Source organism: Physella acuta, unplaced genomic scaffold, assembly GCF_028476545.2.
Source record: "Physella acuta isolate Inbredline_101_S28 unplaced genomic scaffold, ASM2847654v3 ptg000270l, whole genome shotgun sequence".
Taxonomy (NCBI): Eukaryota; Metazoa; Mollusca; class Gastropoda; family Physidae; genus Physella; species Physella acuta.
The window spans coordinates 163,386-173,311 of NW_026731789.1; positions in this window are offsets into that span (position 1 = coordinate 163,386).

The window sequence follows — 9,926 nt, forward strand, 5'->3', positions numbered from 1 at the left end:
TCTCCTCATGACTTGACGACTATATGACTTTCTACTGATGACTTGATGACTTTTTACTGATGACTTGACGACTATTTAGCTTTCTTTTGATGACTTGACTAGTTTGCTTTCTTTTGATGACTAAACCACTATTTTGCTTGCTACTGATGACTTAATGGCTGTATGGCTTCTTACTGGTGACTTGGCGGTTGTTTGGCTTCTTGCTGGTGACTTGGTGGTTATTTGGCTTTCTCCTCATGACTTGACGACTATATGACTTTCTACTGATGACTTGATGAGTTTTTACTGATGACTTGACGACTATTTTGCTTTCTTTTGATGACTTGACGACTATTTTGCTTTCTTTTGATGACTAGACGACTATTTTGCTTGCTACTGATGACTTAATGGCTGTTTGGCTTCTTACTGGTGACTTGGCGGTTGTTTGGCTTTCTCCTCATGACTTCACGACTATATGACTTTCTACTGATGACTTGACGACTATTTTGCTTGCTAAGGATGACTTTACGGCTATTTAACTTACTGCTGATGACTTGACGACTAATTTGCTTGCTACTGATGACTTAATAGCTGTTTGGCTTCTTACTGGTGACTTGGCGGTTATTTGGTTTCTACTCATGACTTGACGACTATATGACTTTCTATTGATGACTTGACGACTTTTTGCTTTCTTTTGATGACTTGAAGACTATTTTGCTTGCTAACGATGAACTGACGACTATTTTGCTTGCTAACGATGACTTTACGACTGTTTGACTTACTGCTGTTGATTTGACGACTGTTTAGCTTGCTATTGATGACTTGATGGCTGTTTGGCTTCTTAATGGTGACGGCGGTTATTTGCCTTTCTCCTTATGACTTGATGACTATATGACTTTCTACTGATGACTAGACGACTTTTTGGTTTTCTACTGATGACTTGACGACTATTTAGCTTGCTATTGATGACGTGATGGCTGTTTTGCTTCTTACTGGTGACTTGGCGGTTATTTGGCATTCTACTCATGACTTGACGACTATATGACTTTCTACTGATGACTTGATGACTTTTTACTGATGACTTAACGACTATTTTGCTTTCTTTTGATGACTTGACGACTATTTTGCTTGCTAAAGATGACTTTACGACTGTTTGACTTAATGCTGATGACTTGACTATTTTGCTTGCTAACGATGACTTTACGACTGTTTGACTTACTGCTGTTGATTTGACGACTGCTTAGCTTGCTATTGATGACTTGATGGCTGTTTGGCTTCTTACTGGTGACTTGGCGGTTATTTGGCTTTCTCCTCATGACTTGACGACTATATGACTTTCTACTGATGATTTGACGACTTTTTGGTTTTCTACTGATGACTAGACGACTATTTTGCTTGCTACTGATGACTTAATGTCTGTTTGGCTTCTTACTCGTGACTATGCGGTTATTTGGCTTTCTCTTCATGACTTGACGACTGTATGACTTTCTACTGATGACTTGATGGACTTTTTGGTTATGTACTGATGACTTTACGACTATTTTGCTTTCTTTTGATGACTTCACGACTATTTTGCTTGCTAACAACGACTTTACGGCTATTTGACTTACTGCTGATGACTTGACGACTAACTTGCTTGCTACTGATGACTTGACGACTTTTACGTTTTCTACTAATGACTTGACGACTATTTTGCTTTCTTTTGGTGACTTGACGACTATTTTGCTTTCTTTTGATGACTTGACGACTATTTTCCTTGCTAACGATGAATTGACGCCTATTTTGCTTGCTAACGATGACTTTACGAGTGTTTAACTTACTGCTGTTGATTTGACGACTGTTTAGCTTGCTATTGATGACTTGATGGCTGTTTGGCTTCTTACTGGTGACTTGGCGGTTGTTTGGCTTTCTCCTCATGTCTTGACGACTATCTGACTTTTTACTGATGACTTGATGACTTTTTGGTTTTCTACTGATGACTTGACGACTATTTTGCTTTCTTTTGATGACTGGACGACTATTTTCCTTGCTAACAACGACGTTACGGCTATTTGACTTACTGCTGATGACTTGACGACTAATTTGCTTGCTACTGATGACTTGATGGTTGTTTGGCTTCTTACTGTTGACTTGGCGGTTATTTGACTTTCTCCTCATGACTTGAAGACTATATGACTTTCTACTGATGACTTGACGACTATTTTGCTTGCTAACGATGACTTGACGACTATTTTGGTTGCTAACGATGACTTTACGGCTATTTTACTTACTGCTGATGACTTGACGACTTATTTGCTTGCTGTTGATGACTTGATGGCTGTTTGGCTTCTTACTGGTGACTTGGCGGATGTTTGGTTTTCTCCTCATGACTTGACGACTATATGACTTTCTACTGATGACTTGACGACTTTTTGGTTTTCTATTTATGACTTGACGACTATTTTGCTTTCTGTTGATGACTTTACGACTATTTGACTTACTGCTGTTGATTTGACGACTGTTTTGCTTGCTACTGATGACTTCGTGGCTGTTTGGCTTCTTACTAAAGACTTGACTGTTTTTAGGATTGTTACTGATAACTTGACGACTAGATGGACTTGCTATTTATGACTTGACGGTTTTTGGGCTTCCTACTGGTGACTTGACTTATTACTAATGATTTGCTGACTTTTTTCTTTCTTCTGATGACTTGAAGACTTTTTCCCATGCTGCTTATGACTTAGTGGCATTATACGTTGCTACTGATGACTTGACGACTACTTTAAATTCTGCTGATGACTTGATGGCTATTTGCCTTGCTAATGAAAACTTGACGGCTGATTGGCTTCATAATTATGACTTGACGGCTTTGGGCTTACTACTGGTGACTTGGAGGTTGTTTGGCTTTCTCGACTGACTTGACGACTATATGACTTTCTACTAATGACCTGACGACTTTTTTACTGCTTATGACTTGAAAGTTTTTAGGACTGTTACTGATAACCTGACGACAAGATTGACTGCTATTTATTACTTGGCGACTATTTTACTAACTATTTATTACTTGACGACTTTTGAGCTTGCTACTGGTTACTTGGCGGTTTTTTGACTTATTACTAATGACTTGACGACTATATGCCTTTCTACTGATGACTTGCCTTTTTTGTTTCCTACTAACGACTTGACGACTATTTGACTTGATATTACTGGACTACGATTTAGGCTGTTACTAATGGCTTGACGGTTATTTGGCTTGGTTATGATGACTTGACGGCAAGTTTACTAGATGATAATCGCTGATTGGTTTTCAGTTTATGACTTGAAGGGTATTTGGCTTTCTGCTGACGATAAGCCTCTTTTGCGAGCTGTTGACGGCTAGTTGAGTTGCTGCTGATTAATAGACAGCCATTTGGCTTGGAGTTGATGACTTTAGGCTTTTCGGCGGGCTGCCTTTGACCTTAATGCTATTTGTCTTGCTGTTTAATGTCTTGAGGGTTATTGGGCTAGCTTTTGTTTCACTTATAAGCTAGTTAGCGGAATGTTGATGGCATGATAGCTATTTTAGCGGATTTTGTTTAGATGCTACGAGTTAGCGGGCTGCGAGTAATTTGATTGCTAATTAGCTTGCAGCTGGAATTTTGAAGTCTGTTTCGCGGGCGATTTATGACTTGACTGCTTGGTTTTGGTTTTCTGTTGAATTGAAGGCTTTCTTGCGTTATAATTGACTAGGGCAGAGACTTCTGATGACTTGGATGTAGTTTACGAGCTTCTGATGACTTGGGTGTAGTTTACGGGCTTCCATTTTCAATCTGGATATTGCTGGTCTGCTTTTTGTTTTCTCGATAACGTGCTGTTGTTGTCGGTAAGTTGGTTAGCTTGTCTGTCAGTTGTATTTACGGTGTTGTGGTTTTGTGTCTGTTAATGGATTAGTTGTTGTTGGTTGGTCGGTTGTCGGTTAGTGGTGTTAGTTGTGGTTCGTAGTTTTGTGGTCGTTGGTTGGTTGGTCGTCGATTAGTGGATTAGTTGTCATTGGTTGGTCGGTTGTCGGTTAGTGGTGTTAGTTGTGGTTCGTAGTTTTGTGATCGTTGGTTGGTTGGTTGGTTGGTCGTCGATTAGTGGATTAGTTGTCGTTGGTTGGTCGGTTGTCGGTTAGTGGTGTTAGTTGTGGTTCGTAGTTTTGTGATCGTTGGTTGGTTGGTTGGTTGGTCGTCGATTAGTGGATTAGTTGTCGTTGGTTGGTCGGTTGTCGGTTAGTGGTGTTAGTTGTGGTTTGTAGTTTTGTGGTCGTTGGTTGGTTGGTCGTCGATTAGTGGATTAGTTGTCGTTGGTTGGTCGGTTGTCGGTTAGTGGTTTTAGTTGTGGTTCGTAGTTTTGTGGTCGTTGGTTGGTTGGTTGGTTGGTTGGTTGGTTGGTTGGTTGGTTGGTTGGTTGGTTGGTCGTCGATTAGTGGATTAGTTGTCGTTGGTTGGTCGGTTGTCGGTTAGTGGTGTTAGTTGTGGTTCGTAGTTTTGTGGTCGTTGGTTGGCTGGTCGTCGATTAGTGGATTAGTTGTCGTTGGTTGGTCGGTTGTCGGTTAGTGGTGTTAGTTGTGGTTCGTAGTTTTGTGGTCGTTGGTTGGTTGGTTGGTTGGTTGGTTGGTTGGTTGGTTGGTCGTCGATTAGTGGATTAGTTGTCGTTGGTTGGTCGGTTGTCGGTTAGTGGTGTTAGTTGTGGTTCGTAGTTTTGTGGTCGTTGGTTGGCTGGTCGTCGATTAGTGGATTAGTTGTCGTTGGTTGGTCGGTTGTCGGTTAGTGGTGTTAGTTGTGGTTCGTAGTTTTGTGGTAGTTGGTTGGTTGGTTGGTTGGTTGGTTGGTTGGTTGGTTGGTCGTCGATTAGTGGATTAGTTGTCGTTGGTTGGTCGGTTGTCGGTTAGTGGTGTTAGTTGTGGTTCGTAGTTTTGTGGTCGTTGGTTGGTTGGTTGGTTGGTCGTCGATTAGTGGATTAGTTGTCGTTGGTTGGTCGGTTGTCGGTTAGTGGTGTTAGTTGTGGTTCGTAGTTTTGTGATCGTTGGTTGGTTGGTTGGTTGGTCGTCGATTAGTGGATTAGTTGTCGTTGGTTGGTCGGTTGTCGGTTAGTGGTGTTAGTTGTGGTTCGTAGTTTTGTGGTCGTTGGTTGGTTGGTCGTCGATTAGTGGATTAGTTGTCGTTGGTTGGTCGGTTGTCGGTTAGTGGTTTTAGTTGTGGTTCGTAGTTTTGTGGTCGTTGGTTGGTTGGTTGGTTGGTTGGTTGGTTGGTTGGTTGGTTGGTTGGTTGGTCGTCGATTAGTGGATTAGTTGTCGTTGGTTGGTCGGTTGTCGGTTAGTGGTGTTAGTTGTGGTTCGTAGTTTTGTGGTCGTTGGTTGGCTGGTCGTCGATTAGTGGATTAGTTGTCGTTGGTTGGTCGGTTGTCGGTTAGTGGTGTTAGTTGTGGTTCGTAGTTTTGTGGTCGTTGGTTGGTTGGTTGGTTGGTTGGTTGGTTGGTTGGTTGGTCGTCGATTAGTGGATTAGTTGTCGTTGGTTGGTCGGTTGTCGGTTAGTGGTGTTAGTTGTGGTTCGTAGTTTTGTGGTCGTTGGTTGGCTGGTCGTCGATTAGTGGATTAGTTGTCGTTGGTTGGTCGGTTGTCGGTTAGTGGTGTTAGTTGTGGTTCGTAGTTTTGTGGTAGTTGGTTGGTTGGTTGGTTGGTTGGTTGGTTGGTCGTCGATTAGTGGATTAGTTGTCGTTGGTTGGTCGGTTGTCGGTTAGTGGTGTTAGTTGTGGTTCGTAGTTTTGTGGTCGTTGGTTGGTTGGTTGGTTGGTTGGTTGGTCGTCGATTAGTGGATTAGTTGTCGTTGGTTGGTCGGTTGTCGGTTAGTGGTGTTAGTTGTGGTTCGTAGTTTTGTGGTCGTTGGTTGGTTGGTTGGTTGGTTGGTCGTCGATTAGTGGATTAGTTGTCGTTGGTTGGTCGGTTGTCGGTTAGTGGTGTTAGTTGTGGTTCGTATTTTTGTGGTCGTTGGTTGGTTGGTCGTCGATTAGTGGATTAGTTGTCGTTGGCTGGTCGGCTGTCGGTTAGTGGTGTTAGTTGTGGTTCGTAGTTTTGTGATCGTTGGTTGGTTGGTTGGTTGGTCGTCGATTAGTGGATTAGTTGTCGTTGGTTGGTCGGTTGTCGGTTAGTGGTGTTAGTTGTGGTTCGTAGTTTTGTGGTCGTTGGTTGGTTGGTCGTCGATTAGTGGATTAGTTGTCGTTGGTTGGTCGGTTGTCGGTTAGTGGTGTTAGTTGTGGTTCGTAGTTTTGTGGTCGTTGGTTGGTTGGTTGGTTGGTTGGTTGGTTGGTTGGTTGGTTGGTCGTCGATTAGTGGATTAGTTGTCGTTGGTTGGTCGGTTGTCGGTTAGTGGTGTTAGTTGTGGTTCGTAGTTTTGTGGTCGTTGGTTGGCTGGTCGTCGATTAGTGGATTAGTTGTCGTTGGTTGGTCGGTTGTCGGTTAGTGGTGTTAGTTGTGGTTCGTAGTTTTGTGGTCGTTGGTTGGTTGGTTGGTTGGTCGTCGATTAGTGGATTAGTTGTCGTTGGTTGGTCAGTTGTCGGTTAGTGGTATTAGTTGTGGTTCGTAGTTTTGTGGTAGTTGGTTGGTTGGTTGGTTGGTTGGTTGGTTGGTTGGTTGGTCGTCGATTAGTGGATTAGTTGTCGTTGGTTGGTCGGTTGTCGGTTAGTGGTGTTAGTTGTGGTTCGTAGTTTTGTGGTCGTTGGTTGGTTGGTTGGTTGGTTGGTTGGTCGTCGATTAGTGGATTAGTTGTCGTTGGTTGGTCGGTTGTCGGTTAGTGGTGTTAGTTGTGGTTCGTAGTTTTGTGGTCGTTGGTTGGTTGGTTGGTTGGTTGGTCGTCGATTAGTGGATTAGTTGTGTTTGGTTGGTCGGTTGTCGGTTAGTGGTGTTAGTTGTGGTTCGTATTTTTGTGGTCGTTGGTTGGTTGGTCGTCGATTAGTGGATTAGTTGTCGTTGGCTGGTCGGCTGTCGGTTAGTGGTGTTAGTTGTGGTTCGTAGTTTTGTGATCGTTGGTTGGTTGGTTGGTTGGTCGTCGATTAGTGGATTAGTTGTCGTTGGTTGGTCGGTTGTCGGTTAGTGGTGTTAGTTGTGGTTCGTAGTTTTGTGGTCGTTGGTTGGTTGGTCGTCGATTAGTGGATTAGTTGTCGTTAGTTGGTCGATTGTCGGTTAGTGGTGTTAGTTGTGGTTCGTAGTTTTGTGGTAGTTGGTTGGTTGGTTGGTTGGTTGGTTGGTTGGTTGGTTGGTTGGTTGGTTGGTCGTCGATTAGTGGATTAGTTGTCGTTGGTTGGTCGGTTGTCGGTTAGTGGTGTTAGTTGTGGTTCGTAGTTTTGTGGTCGTTGGTTGGTTGGTTGGTTGGTTGGTTGGTCGTCGATTAGTGGATTAGTTGTCGTTGGTTGGTCGGTTGTCGGTTAGTGGTGTTAGTTGTGGTTCGTAGTTTTGTGGTCGTTGGTTGGTTGGTTGGTTGGTTGGTCGTCGATTAGTGGATTAGTTGTGTTTGGTTGGTCGGTTGTCGGTTAGTGGTGTTAGTTGTGGTTCGTATTTTTGTGGTCGTTGGTTGGTTGGTCGTCGATTAGTGGATTAGTTGTCGTTGGCTGGTCGGCTGTCGGTTAGTGGTGTTAGTTGTGGTTCGTAGTTTTGTGATCGTTGGTTGGTTGGTTGGTTGGTCGTCGATTAGTGGATTAGTTGTCGTTGGTTGGTCGGTTGTCGGTTAGTGGTGTTAGTTGTGGTTCGTAGTTTTGTGGTCGTTGGTTGGTTGGTCGTCGATTAGTGGATTAGTTGTCGTTAGTTGGTCGATTGTCGGTTAGTGGTGTTAGTTGTGGTTCGTAGTTTTGTGGTCGTTGGTTGGTTGGTTGGTTGGTCGTCGATTAGTGGATTAGTTGTCGTTGGTTGGTCGGTTGTCGGTTAGTGGTGTTAGTTGTGGTTCGTAGTTTTGTGGTCGTTGGTTGGTTGGTCGTCGATTAGTGGATTAGTTGTCGTTGGTTGGTCGGTTGTCGGTTAGTGGTGTTAGTTGTGGTTCGTAGTTTTGTGGTCGTTGGTTGGTTGGTCGTCGATTAGTGGATTAGTTGTCGTTGGTTGGTCGGTTGTCGGTTAGTGGTGTTAGTTGTGGTTCGTAGTTTTGTGGTCTATCGTGGTCTGTTGTCGGTTAATGGTGGTAGCTTATGTTCGTTGGTTTGTGTTATTTTGTTTGTGATATGTTTTTGTTTACTGTGTACATATACACTTATGCTACACACTTATCTGATTTTCACCATTTCTGGTCATCTAGCTGATGGGTCCTCTAACCGATGTCCTCTATTTGATGGGTCCTCTAGCTGATGGGTCCTCTAGCTGATGGGTCCTCTAGCTGATGGGTCCTCTAGCTGATGGGTCCTCTAGCTGATGGGTCCTCTAGCTGATGGGTCCTCTAGCTGATGGGTCCTCTAGCTGATGGGTCCTCTAGCTGATGGGTCCTCTAGCTGATGGGTCCTCTAGCTGATGGGTACTCTAGCTGAAGGGTCCTATAGTTGGTGGGTCCTCTAGCTGATGGGTCCTATAGTTGGTGGGTCCTCTAGCTGATGGGTCCAGTATTTAATGGGTTCTCAAGTTAAAACGGTCCATTCGTTGATGAAGCCTCTTGTTGATGTTTCCTCATGTTTGATTTTCTTGTTGATGGGTTCTATTGACTACGTAGTGACGATGTTCAAAAATAAACAGTCCTTGCTTATTCCACGAACAAATCATTATCCACACACAGAATCCAGACAACTTTGCCCATTTAAATGTGTGTACCAAAGATAGTTACGTTATACAGTTGAGCTAGTTTATCTTGTGAGGTCTTTACAATAGCCAACACACTGCAAGAAAATTCCTACATCAATAATTAACACAACCGGCCTGTTTTCACAAGAAAGGGAAATAGTTGTTGAACACACCATGCCATGAGTTTTGACATGCGTGTTGTTTCATTATCTCCCCTCCCCTCTCGGTTGTCCTGTGCCACCAGTAGTTTCCCTTTGACCATCTCCCATTGGTCGTCGCGTGAACACGAGCTCAGCTACCCACACGTCAAAACACACCAGCACTAGTTAACCTTGCACTAGACACTGTCCTACACCCATCGAACATACACGAATTTTACACCATCTCACTACACATTGTTTACACGTAGAACTATCACGTACACACAAAACTCCGTCATCACACAACCTACCCAACTGTAGTCACCATACAACATATACATATATCAGTATCTATATATTTGTTAACCTAGCTTAGATCTTTTTAAAACTGTTTTGTATAACTAAAGTATCTAGATCTATCAACATTGTGAAGTACTAAGGGTATAATTCGGAATTCTTTCTCGTAACTTGTTTTAAAAATGTAATACTACATCACACAAATTCAACACGTTTCAATTTGCATTATTTTCTTTGAATTGTTTTAAACCGAAGGTGGATTTTCCCCCATACTTTAAATTTAAGAATGCTTCTTAAACACTTAAACAGCTCACGAAGAAAGAGAGAACTAGTCTTTGAAACTTGATGTATTTTATTAGATAAATAAGATGCCTCTAACGAGGAGCCTTATTTTACTTATTTTGTAAGCTCTCCCCCCCCCCCCCTTTCCACACCCACACCCAAACTACTCGCCCCATCAGTTTACCATAGTGTGGGTGGACAATGGTTGAATTATAAATTTAATATTTGATTTTAATATTACGTTCCAGATTGTCTGCGGGGAGAGGGGAGGGGGGGGGGGGGGGTCGGCATGACGGTGGCCGGAAAGAACCGCAAAGGAAAAAAGCGCAACGGAAAAAAGCGCAAAACAAAAAGCGCAACGGAAAAAAACGCACACAGAAAAAAGCGCAAACAGAAAAAAGCGCCAAAAGAAAAAAGCGCAAAAAGAAAAAAGTGCAAACAGAAAAAAGCGCAAAGAGAAAAAAGCGCACACGGAAAAA